Genomic DNA, 17,556 nt, shown 5'->3' with positions numbered 1-17,556 from the left:
ATTTAAATTGTGACCTTCGTCGATGAGCCACATCACCTCGTCGACGAGGTCAAAACAAAATTTGTCGACGAACTCTCCCCTTTGTCTGCGAAATTCAAAAACCCCAAAATCATATCCTCGGTATTTCTTCGTCGACGAATCCTTGTATTCATTGAAGAGGAGCTGAAAGATTCCTAGGATTTATCCTTTCCAAAATGCAATGTCGTCGACGAACGCGACTGCCTCCTTCTGTTTCCGGTTTCCATTTCCTTTTCTTTTTATTATTTAAATACCATTATTCTTCGGGTTGTTACAGGGTATATATAAGTGCCCAAAAAATATAACCGTTTAGGATATGTAGGGTATTACTAGAAAAGTTTAAAAACAATTTATCACAATTAACCCTATTTTAAAAAATTTAATCGTGGTAAAAATATTGGGGCAACCCAAGAGCACCGGTCGACCGAAGGCAAGTTCAGTTGACTAAGTGTCCAAGTTCAGTCGACTGGGTAAATTTTGAACTGGACGTTCGGTCAACCAGGCAATAAGGTTCCAAGGCGATTTTTCCTTTTCCGTGCAGTTCGGTCGACTAGGAGCTTTTGAACTAAGTGGTTTGGTCGACTGGAGCGTTGTGTTCTCACACATGTGAACTTGGTCAACCAGGTGGTTGGCTTAAGATTTGGGCACGGTCGACCGTATGGTTAAATGGTTGACTTGGGGGAAGTTCGGTCGACCGGGTATAATGAACTGGGCAAAGCTCGTTCGATCGGGAAGTGGTCAAACTGTTGATCCGGCACTGATTCGGTCGACCAACCGGTTTACACTATGGAAGTTCGGTTGACCGAACATGCATTTTAAGTGCATTTCAATTCTTTTCACGTATGTAATCACCCTTTTCATATGACCATATATATATATATATATATATGTATGTATGTATGTGCGTGTGTGTCCTAGGGTCATTCTAGGTCTTTTTGAGGATACCAAAAAAATTCGGCGTCGGTCGACCAAAGGGTGTTCCTTAAGGTCCATCTATGGCTTTGAGCTTATCCATCCTACCATGCAGGTAAGGCATTAATTATTACAGACCATGTTTCTATGTTACTATTACAGACCCAAAATGATAAATTATTACAGACCCACTGATATTACAACAAATAAAAGATCTGAGTCTTTATCTTATTCAAGCCCATGTGCATGCACCATATGATACTTTCGATTTGTCCTGCACAAAAACTCATCAACCATTAAATATCATAGTATTTGTCATAATCAAAACGGGATATGATCAATAAGGTCAACGGTGTGTGTGAGTGTAATTTGTATGTGCTTCCTTTACTGATGATGAATAGAAAATGAATATATTTTGTATTTATTAAACTCTCTACCACATATTGTTATAATTTATTTTTCCTTACTGAGATGTGTCTCACCCTAGTAAATGATTATATTTTCAGGTTCATTCCGGGCAGGGTAGTATTTTTGGTAAGTTTTGGGGTGACTGTAAGAACAGTTTATGTATAACTTATGTTTTAAATACTGGAATGTAGTATAATAAGATGGAAGCTGTTATTTTTTTTGGGATTTTTAGATATACTTTGGTATTTAAATAGAGATTGTTTATTTATTTCCGCTGTATGATTGTTGTTTACGGTATTAGAAACAGATGAATGAAACACGTAACTGTTGACTTTTTGAGTTTGATCCCTATTTTGATGCTGACAAAGCACCAGTATCTTATGTGTGCATTTAGTGTGTGAACAGGTTTTCATTTCAGTATAAACATAAGATATCAAAAATGGATGTCAGTAAGAACATAAAGCTCACACTCTCCTGATATTTTCCATGAAGATTTAAGAGCAAAGAAGATAAAGACGACATTTGTTTTTACTTGTATATGCATTTATTTTTATATTTGGTCTGTAATAATGCATACATCTTGCATGATATGTTTTAAATGCTCAGATGACCATAGAATGACCATAGGGACCGAATGACCTTAGGGCACCCTTCGGTCGACCGATGCTGAATTTTTAGGGTAATTTCTCAAAGGCTTTAGACTGACCTTAGGATCCTAAATATTGCATAAAAATGTCCCCTATAGTCTTAACATTAATCATCATATAAATAGGAAAAATTTTATTAAGAAAAAGAACCGAAAATGCCTAAATTGACATGTTCAGTCGATCGAACTCAGTTATACTGAGATCTTCGGTCGACCGAACTCTCACTTGGTCAACAGGTTGACCTCTCAGTCAACCGATGAGATATATATAGGCAGACCTAGTCGACCGAACCTCCTCTGGTCAACAAGTTGACCTCCCGGTCGACCGACAAAAAATATATGGGCAACGCCTTGGTCGACCAAACCCTCATGTGGGAATCGCCAACCGTCCAGTCGACCGAACCTCGTAGTTCAAATTGACCCGGTTGACCGACCCGCGCGAGTTTGGAAATCACCTTAAGTCTAGTCGACTGAACCTATAGTTCAAAAATTTCTTGGTCGACCGAACTTGGCTCCACAATCGACCGAACCACAAAAGTGGTCAACTAGAGATCTCGGGTTGGAATTTTTTAAAAGCTTTAAAACGTCATTAAAATTTAATTAATCTTTTTCAAAATACCGAGCGTGTCCCCAACGGTCAAAATTTTTAGAAAATCTATTAATACCCCCTTATAACTCCAGATTAGTAACTTTGATTAAATCAAATCTTCTCTCTAATCCATTGTTAATCAAAGTTCCCCTAAAATATTTTTTATTGTTTAAATCATTCTTTTGGGGCAAATTTTTTTAAACAAATCTCTCAAACGTTCTTTCACTTGTTTTATCTCAAAATCATTTTTAAAAGAGAGTATTTTATTTTGGGCATTTTATTTATATTTACATGCATATACTCTGACTTGTTATTTATCTTTTGAAAATCAATTTTGAGAGTATTGCTTGCATTTCTCCCGATTATTTATTTGATAAATATTTTGGGAGAAATTATTTACAGCACAAATATTTTATTGAGTTTAAATTCCTAGATTCTCCAAATGTTTTTCATTTGTAAAAATATTTATAGGAGAACAAAATACTCATATTTTCATATATATATATATATATATATATATATATATATATATTTGTGCATTGATTATTTAGAAACACACACTTTATTCTACTGAGTTCAAATCATATCATAAGAGAGTGCAAACATTTTGGAGCTTTATTGTGTACATTTCTGCTTGTATTTCAGAAGCATTATTATATGTACAAAAATATTTTATTGTATGGTTGGGTTCATCCCGTTAATTGAACTGAAAAGTCTTAGCCCCGTAAATGAGACTGGTTCGGTTCAGCCCGGAATTGAATTGGGGAGTCTCAGCCCCGTAAGTGAGGTCGATTGGGTTCAGCCCAAAAATTGAACTGGGATTTTCTTCGCCCCGTAAGGAGAGGATGTAAAAGGCTTCTACTTCGCCCGATTAAGTGAACAGGTATAGTGGAATCCTTGGGGGGTATGCCCAAGGCGAGGATGTAGGCTAGTTTGGCCGAACCTCGATAATAAATCTGATGTCGTTCTCTCTATCTTATTTAAATTCCCGTACTTTAATTTCAGCATATGTATGAATATTTATTTAATGTCAAAATTATTTGCATACACACATTTGATTTAAATAAGATATTGCACACGTATAAGTTTGCTTTCAGTGTTAAAATCATTTTACATACATGTGTATATGTTGAATGGGATATGATACAATGTTTATTTAATGTCAAAATTATTTGCATACACACATTTGATTTAAATAAGATATTGCACACGTATAAGTTTGCTTTCAGTGTTAAAATCATTTTACATACATGTGTATATGTTGAATGGGATATGATACATGGTGAATCGGCATAAATTTTTAATTAGTCGAAAAGTTTTTAAAACCCAATTCACCCCCTTCTTGGGATCACACCAATTCCAATAGTAACCTTCGGGCCCCACTTGGCAGGTTCGGGACATTACAGTGTAAACTTATAGTAGCAGTATGAATGATCTCAAGATACCCTCACCAAAGGAATTTTTGCAAAAGGAATGTGTAAGAGTGGAGTTTTTAAGCTTGTATGGGAAAAAATGGCTCAAGAAATTTTTGAAATTTTTTCGTTATTCAAGGTTTTAATCTGTTTCTAATTTTTCCAAATGAAAGGGTATATATATCTTTTCACAAAAATATAACCGTTGGGGACTCATTTGGTATTTTTAAAAATGTTTAATTGAGTTTTAACCCCAATTATCGTGGTTATTTTTGACAACTCGAGAGTTTCAGTTGCCCAACACCAAGGTCGGTCGCCCGAACCCTCACATAAGCTTATAGCTATTTTTCCCATTCGGTTGACCATGGCCAAAGGCCAATCGGTTGAAGCCAAGGAGATTTCTCAATTGTTCGTGCTTTCGGTCGCCTGGTGAGTGGTTCGGATTGCCAAACCTCATAATTTGGTCACCCGGGGAGATTTTGAATTAAAATTTTGGGCGGCCGAGGCTGGTAAAAAGTATCATTATAAAGTTCGGTCGAGCGTGAAAGATTAGTTCAAATCTAGGCTAGTCGCCCGAGCCAAGTCAACGTATTGACTTTTTATTATTCTGTCGACTGAGGCATTTTTAACGCCCTATGTTCGGTTGGCCGAAGCCCTTTCAAAGCTCAATTTAGGTCATGATTTTTTATTAGAATTCATCCCTATTCGCACAGTTATAACTTTTGAGTCAAAAGGGATTTTCCATGAAGTGTTTATAGGGACCTAAAGTCAATCTATGATCATTGAGCTTATTAAACCTATTATGCATGCAATGCATTAATTACAGACCATTTTACAGACCCAAATGAATTAAACAACAAACACAAATGAAAATATTTGGTCTTCATTTCCTTTGCTTCTCCAAACGCCACCATATGATGTGAGCATTGAGTTCTTTATGGTCTTATCTGAATCTTCGTCATTTCTTGCTAAGAATGGTCCTACACACAAACGCATGGCATAGGTAAGATACCAAGATATTTGTCATTATCAAAATAAGATATGACTTATAAGGTCAAAACTGTCTAAATATATCTCTGAATGCTTCTCTTTCTTTCTTTGAATGTCTTTGCCAATCTCAATGTGAATTTCACTGCACAACTTACAGTATGTGAAATTCTTGTGTGAAAACCTTTACTATATGAATGTTGGGCTCTGCGAATTTCTTACTGTAATTCTCACACTATGAATTTCTCATTATAATTGACATATTATGTCTGTATCCTTTGTTATGTGAATGTTTTGTGCCTTCACTATCTAAAATGTTCACTATTTATAAGCTTTTGAGGAAGTCGAATTAACTTGTGATTGGTTTTGATTAATTTTGATTTGTTAAATTAGCTTTCAATTTCATCAATTTCATTGATCAATAATCTAATTTGAACTGTCCCGTTTAACTCTAAACTTGAGCACATGTTTTTCCTTTCTCGTAGGTTAGATGTGGATTGAAGACTACTAGCCCACCTCCCATTTATATTTCCTCTATTTTTATTATTTTTTTCCAATATATTTTCTAGTATCTTTGTATTTCTGTACATCTTTCCTATATTTTTTATTTTTTATTTATTTTTTTGTATGAATGAATAAAAAAATTCCTTTTCCCCTTGTTTTTATAATATAAGACCCTTGGACAAATTGGGATATATACACTAACTAAAAAAGCAATTAGATTAATCAACTTGGAATCAAACTCTTGCAATTGATTGTTATTCTAAGAAACTTGATGATTATTATTCATTGTGAAGTTGTGAAGTACATGAAATTTATAACATAATAAGAGTAGATAGGATTAGTGATCTAAGTAAATTAGTTGTATTTTGAATTATTGTAGAGGGGCGTGCCCTCAAGGAAGTGTGTGATTAAGGAAAGAGATCTGCCAGGCTGGTAGGTAGGCACTTGATGCCCAGCCTGTCTCACTGTGGCAAATGTTAGCCCATCGTATTTCACTGTGTACCCAGCAACCTGTAAGATAGTAAAATTATTGTATTATTGATCTTTTTATCTTTTGGTGTAAAGGAAATGGGTACTTATGAATACATCAAGTGGAATAAGTGTCTGGTCAATACGATACACCAAAAATATAAATAAATAATAGCCAACTATAATATGTAAGAAACAATAATATAAACAAGAAATATGAAATAGTAGAGAATTTACTTCTTCATTGTAATACCAAGGGCGCCATGCACTGTTGATAGTCAGATTCATTTTTTTAATAGAATTTTTAGTTGAAGTAACTGGTAACCTTCCATCTACATCGCCACTGCATTTCATCAAACACATTCTCTCAAATCCACAAAATATTTTAAAGTTTCATTTAACAATACTTGAAAATATTATGCTAGTAATCTAGTACTAGTTTGACATTAAATGCCATCCACTCTCAATTTATTTGCTTTTTCTTTTCTATTCTTTTTTATCACTTCGTGTATGACAAAAAAGGGGCCTAACGTCAAAATATTTTTGTGTGTGTGTGTATGATAGTGTTTATTCCTATAGTATTCCATAAATTGGATGAAATTAGGTCAGGTTTGGTGGTTGTGTCCTACATTGAAGGTGATAAGTTCAAATCACAGACATAGTCTCTTAAAGTATGAAAACGAGATTGCATAGAATTTGTCCTCCCCAATCCTTCAATAAGTTGTACATTTTTTTTAATGTTTACTGTTGGTGTATGAGCTATTTGACTTAAGTATGGGTTAAGTATTGTCTTGTCCTCAATCATCTTTGAGAATCAAAGGGAAATTTTTTTTTTGATGTCCTCAATTGAAAAGGACAATTTTTGGTTGTTGCTTTAATAGACATAGATGCTTTATTAAGGAGGAAGGAAAAAGACTTTATATGCTAGATTGATGTAGAGAAGTTGTTTGACCATGTAAACTAGAATAATATTAAGCAATTATGAAAGATACGAGCTCTAGAATCAAATGGAGAAAGTGGATTTGGTTTTTCATCTAGACACCTTTTCAATCTTGTCATTTCAATAATTATAGAATCTAACATTAAACCATGGTAATTAAGTTCATTTTTTGAAATCTTAAGAAAGTAAATGTCTAAACTCCATGCTTCCAAGCGCAAGATAAGTGTAATTATTAAAAGACTCAAGATATGCAATTTATCCTATATATAATCAATATCAAGACCGTACTATAGTTACCTATAGATCCACACTTGAACTTTATTTTCTATTAATTCTTGTATAATGGGAAGAATTGTTGATGGGCTATCAGTCCATTCTTCTATGACAGGGCTGCAATGTTTGATTTCAAAGAATCAATTAGTTAAAATGTTAAACTATACAATTAAAAGAAAACAAACTAATGCAAAGGGTATATATACCTGCAACCTTCCCAGTTGTATTTAATATTGGTAATATTAGCATGGAATGCTTTTTGAAAGTCGCGCCTATTTAGGTATGTATACACATAATTTTCGCTGCATGGATCCAATTGCTCCTATGTGCAACATAATGTCACAAATTAATTAGCTCAATGCATGTAGCACTAGTAGTGTTTGAATCTTGGTTTGCAAAATATGCCCAAATTTAGTCAGGACCATTTTAGAAAAACAAAGAAAGGAAAGCTCAAAAACATTGTTACTTATTACTTTTATGTGTAAGATTATTTAACATGAAAATATCTTTATCTTTTAAAAGTAAGGTAAAGCATTTTAAAATAAATTCAATTTAATTAAAATTAAACAAAATTATATATAGAAAATTCATTTAGTTAAAAAAGTAAATATATATTTTTTACAAAAACACAAATAGTATATATCAATATTTTTGTGGAAAAGTATTCTTACATTTAGAACACAAGACAGAGTTTTTATTTTTTATTTTATTTTTTTCTTTTAATAAAAAACTAATTCAACCAAAAAATAGAAGTAATTGTATTTATAAATTTATTTTACGTAAATTAAGGTTTGAATTTTTTTTAAAATGTTTATGAAGTTGAAGAAAAATAAAAGTAACAATATCATAAATATTAGATAATATATATTGCAAAAAAGAAAAAAAAAACATAATTATGGACCTCTCTTATATCATTTGAATGTGTGATAATCCAGCTTTTATTTTTGAGAGTTTTTTATATATATATATATAGTATCATGTAAATAGTATGTGTTTATATTATAATACATTGTTATTTTGTAAATTTAGTGACAATTATTTAATTTTTATAATTCTATGTATATACACTTACGCAATCAGTATTTCTATTGGGTATGGCAGTGCGATTACTGGAAGAGGAACATAACGGGGCATAAATATTGTAGATATCAATGTTAGCCAAATCCTTTTCCACTTCAATTCCGGCAGCTTCGCACTTATGAGACTCAGGGGTCGCATTTGGAGAGAAGTCACATTGTGTTTGGATTTCATCATTAGTTTCATCAGAAATGATAGCATGACTTGCTAAATATTCATACATTCCTCTAAAGTCAGTTTCATCATTGATTAATGCATTTCCGATCTGCACCCATATCATCACATAAAATATGTACAATTAATTCCATGCAAATAATAAATTGTATTTGTTTGAGACACATACACTATTATCATTAGAATAATGCTATCTCACTAGAAATCATTTTAGTATATTTGGTACACTATAATGGAATGGATTAAGAGTGAAATGGGATGAAAAATTATCTGACAAATTTATAAAATTTTAAAGGTCAATTCCATTCCATTCTTTTAGAACGTGACGTTGCACTACGTAGCCAAACAATAATCTCAACATTTATAACTAAAAGTTTCATAAAATCAAATATGTGTTTATCAATTGTCAAACCTCCACATGTGAGAAGAAGTAAGGTAAAACTGAAAAATCATGAGCTAACAAAAAAAAAAAGAATAATAATAACTAATATTCTACTTTTAAATCGTTCTAATTATCATGTGTTTTAGATACATTCATATAAAAAAATAGTCATGAAACATAAAATAATAGGGGGTATGGGACAACAAAATAAAATTAAAGATTCTAATTTCAAATTACATTTTTGAGACAGATGATAAATTTTTTTAACTACTTAAGCGGATAAGTGTCAATTAAAACTATAAAGGCCTAAGTGGTTGGTTTTGTGTACCATGTCTTTGGTTAAATTGGATAGCACTTGAGCAAAATTCGTTTAGAAGATAGAAAAATCTATTTTATTAATGAGTTTATTTGGTAGATAAGTAAATTAATATTGAAGCATAACTTTAGTGTCAATGAAAAACCAAAAACAAGAGGAGAGAGAGTAAATATAGAGTAAAATAAAGAATAAAATTAAATGATAATAGGGAGATGTTAGAAATGATAATGGCGAAATAGAACTAAATGACAAACTTAAATGGAAAACGAAATAATTCTAGTAGGCTAGTGTCATCAAATCATGGAGAATAATTATCCACATTTGTTTCATTATCAAGACATTTTGGATTTCAAATGAAAATATTCATAAACATATATATCATTTTCCATAAATATCTCATTTGATTAATTATTTAAGTGTGGACTTGGTACAATAGCATTAAATTTCAAAAACTTTAAAAGCTTATGAGTCTAGGCTTCTAAGTCTATTAGTGTTTTTATATAGTTTTTTTTTTTTTAAAAAAAACAAATGGAATCTTAAAATTCCAAACTTTCTGGTATATATATATATATATATGAGAGAGAGAGAGAGAGAAAGAGAGAGTCTCTACTTACAATGATTCCTCTGAGGTTAATAATTGTTTTATTGGCATTTCTAATCTTGTTTTGATAGATAATTGTTTGTGCTAACTGTGGTGCGTAATGACCAGCATAACTCTCTCCAGAGATATAAAAATCTGTAGCCTTGTATTCAGGAAACCTCTCAACCAATTTATCAAAAAATTGTAATTTTCTTCTGCTGTTTTCCTATCTCCACCCGCCTTAAACTCAGATGATTTGTTAGAGTATGAAAATCCCACTCCAATAGGAGTCTCCAAAAACAAGACATTAGCAACTGAGAATACAAAGAATATATTAAAAAATAGGCTCGCGATAGTTAAAAAAAATACATATTTGTTAAATGACAAGATTCATGATAACTTTGGAAAGAACTGTAAACCTTTATTCCAAGCAAACTCATTTAAGCTAAGTTTGCCATTACTTTGAACTCGAAATGGCCCAAGCTCTTGCATAGCACCATAGCCTAAAGAAGAACAACCGGGCCCTGTAAAATTAAAGAAATAATGCCACTGGTAAATAACAACTGAATTATATAATTCTAGATATCCAATAATACTTCAATTTGACTTTTTCTTATAAAAATATAATAGTGATAAATGACATGTACAGACACTCATCAATTAGCATAAATGTAAATGAATTTGCTTTCATAGAAAAGTGTGCGCTATTTTGTTCCTAGAGATAAACATGGTAATTACAATAGATTGGCCATATCATATAGAAAGAACTTAATGCTCGGCCACCCATTTTAGTTTTCAAGTTTTTTTGAAATCAAACAAACTTAAAGATATCTTAAGACCTTATGTGCGTCCTCTTTTTGGGGCTCTTGTGTCCCTTATCCTCATATCGTACTAGGCTCTCGAGCACCACACAAGGTGGTCTTTAGTAGGGATTTTCTACGGGTGTATTTCCTCTTGCTTTCAATTCCCTTTCCTTTGGTACATTCTATGCATGCACATTGCATCCTCCACCTTACCACCTCCAAAAAAAGCATGCAAACACTCAAAATAGCAAGGAGAAAAAGAAAAAAGAAAAAAGAAGCATAACATAGACACATATCTAGCTTTGGTGCAATTTTATCTTTTGTCCATATTCCCCATTGGGCATAATTTTGAAATTGAGGCCCAATTGGGCCATGAATCTCAAAACCTTATTGGGCCATGTTTGCAAAATTAAGGCCCAATTTGGATATGTTTTCAAAATTTTAGAATCCACCCTAATGAGGCCTTATTATTATTTTTTTGAAACCAAGTCCAATGAGACCTATAGGCACCCCAAATTGTACGGGATCCTATATAACAAAAAACAAAAAGCTTCCAATTTAAACCTACAAGGAAAAATCAACAAAATAAACATGTGTGAAATGTGTAAAAATAAAAAATAAAATTGATTGACATGATTGGTCAAATTATCAATTTGCGTTAAGTTTGATTGATCAAATAGAAATTGATTGATCAAATCAAATTTAAAGTTGTTAAGTTTCGTGCTAAGAAAGAGTGAGGGAGGAAAAATTTTTTTTTTTTTTTTTTTCTGAAAATTCAAAATTAGAGGTGTCTGTGCAGTCAGATTGACCTAAATAATCGAATTGTGATTTGTCGTCTGATTGATATGAAATTTTGATAGGTGGTTTATGACTCATCCTTCTTCATTTTGAACAATAGGATTGTCATTTAGAGTTTCGCAACTTTGGTTTTGTGTCGTGGACATCAGCCCCATTGTAGCAACAACTTCAGGATTAGAGGTGCCTACGCATATCAGCTTGATCTAGACGATCAGATGGTAATTTCTTGTCCGATCAACTTGAAATTTTGACCAATTGTTCATGACTCATCTCTTTTCATTCTTGACAGTCACAGTATTATTTGGAGCTTGGAAATTTCAGTTTCATGGTTTGGAAAAGCAGTCCCATTACAACAGTAGCTTCAGGTTTGGAGGTGCATGTGCAGTAAATTTGATCTATAGGATCGGATGATGATTTCTGATCTGATTGTACTGAAATTTTGCTAAGTTGTGCACTACTCATCCTCATTTATTTTGTACCGTCAGATTTTCATTTGAAGTTTTTCATCATTGGTTTCGTGCCTCGAAGAGCAGCTCAATTGCAACAACAGCTTCAAGTATTGAAATCCATGAAGAAGCCTATAGTTTTATGGACAAATTGAAGAAAACCCAATTGATAAATACACTATTTCTCATTCGAGTTTTTTTTCCTATTGTGTTTGATGAGATTTTCATTATTTAATTTCTAATTTATTTTTTTAAAATTGGAGAAAAATAATGAAAAATCATTAAAAAAAATAGAAAAGAAAAAATTCGGAAGAATTTGGAAAAAAAATTATTTTTGAATTTAGGAAAAATATTTTGAGCTATTTTGACTCAGAATAAAAAAAATGGAAAATAAAAAAAGCAAAAAAAGAAAAAAAGAGAAAAAAAATCTTTAAAAATCCTAGAAAATTTTAGAAAAAATTTACAAAGATTTTGAAAAATTTGAGAATATTTTCAAAGATACTTTTTTATGATTTTACTTGTTTTTGTGTGAGTGCATCCCAATGATTTCAAAAAAGGTAAAGAAATATTTCAAACCTCATCTGTATTAGCTCTAAGGGAGGTTTATCTAAAAAGATCCTTTCATTTGGAAGTCTTATTAGACATTCCTAATCACACTATGATTTTTTCATTTTTATTTTTAATTTATTAATTAATTAATTTATTTTTTACTTTTATTTATTTATTTATTTCATTTACTTTAAAGGAGTTAATTAAAGACCATCAAAATTCAATTCAGTGATAATTCATAATTAATTAGGTACCGTTTCGTAAAATGAGTGTGTAAGGGCTGCTGATACCTTACCCTCGCATAACCGAACTCACGATCCTGACTCTGGTAAAGCAGATGGAGACTACTAGTTCCTTGGCCTAAGAATAGTATAGAGACCAATCAATGAGTAGTAAATAGGTGTTCTAACCGCACCAAGGTAAATAATAGGTTAGTAACGACTCCTTTCAAATTTCAATATCTATACCTTACCATTCCAGACCCTTCTCTGGGACATTGCGACAAAACCCTCATCCATAAAAGCAATCCATGTCTCTCCAGAGCCCATTTAATCCCCAATCCCACTTTATGTTGAAAATTCACAGCTCACACATAATGTTTCATATGCTCAACAATATTCCACTCCATGTGTGATTTAAATTCTTCCAAATCAAATTTCACCTGCAAGGCTAGGCATATTTGTAGAGACTCGAACCCGAGAATCAAATGAGAAAGAAAGAAAGAAAGGAAAATTTCAACATGGAATAGCAGGCTTCGTCGACGAAGCCAATGTTCTCATCGACGAAGGCCCTTCTGTGCTTCGTCACCGAAATTCAGTGCCTCATCGACGAAGAGATTCAGAACGTCTGAAAATATCAAGTTTAGGGTTCATTGACGAAGCCCTTCTTTTGTCGACGAATAGCCTTTTGTGGTTTGTTGATGAAGGCGTCATTTTGTCAACGAATTTGACCGGGTCAAGGGGCTATAAATAGGATTTTTGTTTGCCTCTTCATTAATAAATCTAAAAATCTCTCTCTCTCTCTAGAACCCACACCCACACTCTCTCTCTCTTCAATCATTAGCCATTTTTCGCCCGTTTTGATGATCGAAAGATACCACGAGGATCATGGGACAAATCTCTATGAGTTTAGCAGAGTAGATTCTAGAACTCGGGGAAAAGTTCGGGTTTGGTTTTCGAGCATCTCGAGTCATTTCTAGGAATCAGGTAAGGGGATTATATTATATCAGCTATATTTAAGAGTTTTAATCGAATGGAATGTTAAAATGATTTTTATATATTTAGTTACGACTTTTCTAAGGTTTTCGGGCCTAGTGTTCGGTTAACCGACTTTATTTTCAAAACCAATAGTTTAAATTTATGTATGATATTTTTAAAGGGTAGTATTGATCTTTATGAACGCTTTCACCGGTTGGGAAATCGTTATTTCAAACCATAAGCTTATTTTAAAATTAACCAAAGACGGTTGGATTGATTCTCTCCATTTTTCCTGGATTTAGCTATATATCTATATTTGATAAAGTAACAACCTGGAGATATTCATACCCCAGTTTTAGCAGCAGAAATTACTTTATCAGGCAGATAATTTATTTATGAATTAACTGATGAAAAATATTGTGTGAAATGAGTATAGTTTTTAATTGGCATTAAATGAGCAGGTTTTGTGACATACTGAAATGTAACGGCTATATGTCGAGATACGAGAGATGAGATTTGAGATATGAGATATAATATGCTATGATATGCCGATTTTTACCGAGTCATTATCCAGCAAATATGCAGCATAGATATGTACAGTTTTATGAAATGAATTATAATTACAGTTTTATATGATGTAAATTGCTATATATGATGCTAGAGCCCTGTTTTTATGTTCTCATGTTGAAACTTGGTACCGTAGCTAAATATGTGTAGAGCTGCAATCCACACACCAAGAGTGTGGATGGGAAAGGCAATTGGTGACCTACGTAAAGTACTCCCCAAAGGTTTTCAGAGGCTCTATTCAATGTAGTAATTCCGGATGACTCAGCCTTCGGGTGGCCTTCGGGTGGCCTTCGGGTACATATTGAGTAGGCACCATCGTACTACTTTATATTTGACTTAGCATTAGTCGGCCGGCTAATTGCTAGGTCCAGCTTTCTGGCCACACAACCCGTTATGGGGGGAAGCATGTCGCACGTGTATGTGATGGCGTGACGACGCTAGTCTTATAGACCAGGCTATATCTTCTAGGCGTATATGGGAACATTTACTATAGAAAAGGCTATATTGAGCCAGCAGTATGTTATTATGAAAGCATGTATTTTTAGATATACATTTGAGTACAGTTTTAAATGCCAGTTAAAAAATTAATGTTAGCAGTATTATGTAAACACAAAATCTCATGTTAGCCACACACTGATAATAATGTAATTCATCTTACTAAGAGGTGTCTCACCCTAGTATATAAATGTATTTCAGGTCCTCCAAGGGATCGAGCCTAGCGTTCTTCTGGGCTGAGTTAGATAGTAGACAGTCCTTCTTAGAGCTGGTGAGATGTTAGTCAATCTCTGTCTTTTGGGGATTGTAGTAACATATTATGTTTTAAATATGTATGGATGTATATGAGAAACAGTTAGAAACTCTGGTAAGTATTAGATGATGTTGTATTTCCGCTATGTATGTTTATACAGATTAGTATGAAACACCTGTTTTTCCCTTGTTTGGGTGGGTTGTATATGTAAGGTATCGGAAGGTATGTATGTTATGTGTGTTTAGTAACACTCCGGGGTCACCTAGAGGGTCGGGGTGTTACAATATTAATTAATTGTAACATCCCTCAAGACACTTGGTAGCATAACAAGAATGGAAAAAGAAGATAAATGCAAATTCTTTATCTTTAACAACTGGAGGAGGGTTGCCTAGAAAAGGAGGCAAGCTCTTATACAAAGCACAAACAACCACCCAAACAGGAGAGGATTCTTGAAGGAGAGATTTTATTTTTAAGAGAAAGGGAGACCCTTAGCTATCATCAATTCTCCTCATTCAATTCATTTGCCTAATGGGAGTAAATGAGGACTAGTCATTAGAGTGTTAAGGCTACTTAGAGGCCTTATGAGCTCTCAGTTATTGCATCTAAACTTTTGCTTTTATCACTTATACTCTTAGGGTCACTTTTGCCTACTCATTCCTTTGCCCAATGGGAGAAAGTGAGGACTACTCATCACATTGTTAAGGCTACTTAGAGATCTTGGGGTTCTTGATTATTGCACCTAGATTAACTTTAAGATAGGAAACTCTTGCTTTCATCACTAATACTTTTAGGGTCACTCCTAGCCTACCCATGGATTTTGTAGAAAAAATATTTTAATCCTTAGTTGCATTAATCATGAGGATATTTTGATTTTTTTTCTTAGGACTTATGATATATTGTATGAATCAAGTGAAGTTTTTGGCTAAGTTGGTATCTTACATAGTTTAATCTAGTCATATGGTATCTTACACAGCACAACTTGTTAGTTTAAAAGTTGCCATTGAAGGGTAAAATGGGATCTAAAAGTGAGAGATTTTGATATAAATTGAGTTGTTTACAAATTTCTTGTTCCTAAAGAGCTAAGAATGTGTCAAGCTTGGGCATAGTTACTAGTTTTGAAATTATTGCAATGGCTTGTGTCGATTTTTTTTTTTGGGTATTGACAAAGAAGAATAGATTTTAAAATATCGAAATGCATGATTAGCTAAAATTGTATTTGCATAGGTGAGTGATGGAATTTCATGGAAATTTGATTATAGGCCTATGTCTAGCTAAGATCTTGCATGTTTTTTTTGGTCGCAGGATTTGAATATCTGTGAACAAGGGAGAGTTTGTTAACTGAGCCAAAAATCATGGATTTAAATTTCAAATAACTTGACTTGTTTTCAATGATTCTTTTTCATTTAAGTTGATCCTAAGTAAATCTTGGCCAAGATCGACCCAAATTGAATGAGAGAACTATTTGAGAATAGGTTCGCCCAAATAGTAGGCTAGACCTAGGATCCATCTACCCACAATTTGACCCTATTCATAGACCTAATTGAAAAACAAATTTAGCTATTTGAACTTGATTGTACTCATTATTCATATTGTTTTACACATCCTCACCCAAGAAGAACTCATTTGTTGGGGAGAAAAAGAAAAGAGAGGAAAATAAAAGAAAATGGGAGTCTGGGATGTACACACCTATGCACCATAGTCAAAGTCAGGAGTCTCAACCTAAACATAGGGAATCCTGTGATTGAAACTCTTGAGAGAGAGAGAGAGAGAGAGAGGAGAGATTTAGGAGTAGTACTTAAAGAAACAATGAAAGCCCCCAAACTTTGCTTGTACGACACAAAGAACTTGGAACTCCACCATAAGCTGAAAATGGTGGCATATGTTGAGTCGCAAGCAGAATTGTGTGTGTTGGAATGATGACCTCGTACTTGGAGGAGCTAGAGATAGTGATTATGTGGGTTGACGTAACGGTTGAGGTCAACGTAGTTTGGCATGCCGTGTAATGGCATTGTGTGCATAAAGGAACTTTTGTAGCTATATGGAATAGAAAAGTGAGGGAGAGTAAAGGTTAGAAGAGGCCGATCAAAATACTTAACATCAGTTCCACTGATCACTTTTAGGTATCCTTAACCCCTTTTTATTTTAATTTTTAATAAAAATGAATAAAAATGCAACAAAGAATTTAAAAATAAAAAAATGGAAGAGAGAGAGAGAGAGAGAGAGAGATTTAGGAATAGCACTCAAAGAAACAATGAAAGCCCCCTAACTTTGCTTGTACGACACAAAGAACTTGGAACTCCACCGTAAGCTGCAAATGGTGGCATATGTTGAGTCGCAAGCAGAAATGCGTGTGTAGGATTGATGACTTGGTGCTTGGAGGAGCTAGCGATAATGATTGTGTAGGTTGACCTAACGGTTGAGGTCAACGTAGTTTGGGATGTTGTGTAATGACATTGTGTGCGTAAAGGAACTTTGGTGGTTATATGGAAGAGAAAGGTGAGGGAGAGTAATGGTTAGAAGAGACCGATCAAACTACTTAACATTAGTTCCACTGATCACTTTTAGGTATCCTTATCCCTTTTTTATTTCAATTTTTTTTTTCTAAAAATGAATAAAAATGCAACAAAGAATTTAAAAATAAAATATTCTCATTTTTTTTTTTTTTTTTAAATTTCAAAAGATCTTTACCATCCTTGAAAATGTACATCATAAATTTAGGAAATTGTAGAAAATCCAAAAAAAAAAAAAAAAATCAACAAAATT

The 17,556-nt window shown here is 33.2% G+C and overlaps 1 pseudogene; it reads right to left on the bottom strand.

Annotated features, from left to right (window-relative positions):
• Window positions 1–5,830: 5,830 nt before the first annotated feature.
• The window catches only part of LOC131163587 (uncharacterized), a 52,920-nt pseudogene continuing 41,194 nt past the window's right edge, over window positions 5,831–17,556 (bottom strand).

This window comes from Malania oleifera, chromosome 9, assembly GCF_029873635.1.
Source record: "Malania oleifera isolate guangnan ecotype guangnan chromosome 9, ASM2987363v1, whole genome shotgun sequence".
NCBI classification, from domain to species: Eukaryota; Viridiplantae; Streptophyta; class Magnoliopsida; order Santalales; family Ximeniaceae; genus Malania; species Malania oleifera.
The sequence above is the reverse complement of the archived record's forward strand: the minus strand, read 5'-3'. Positions and strand labels throughout refer to the sequence as shown.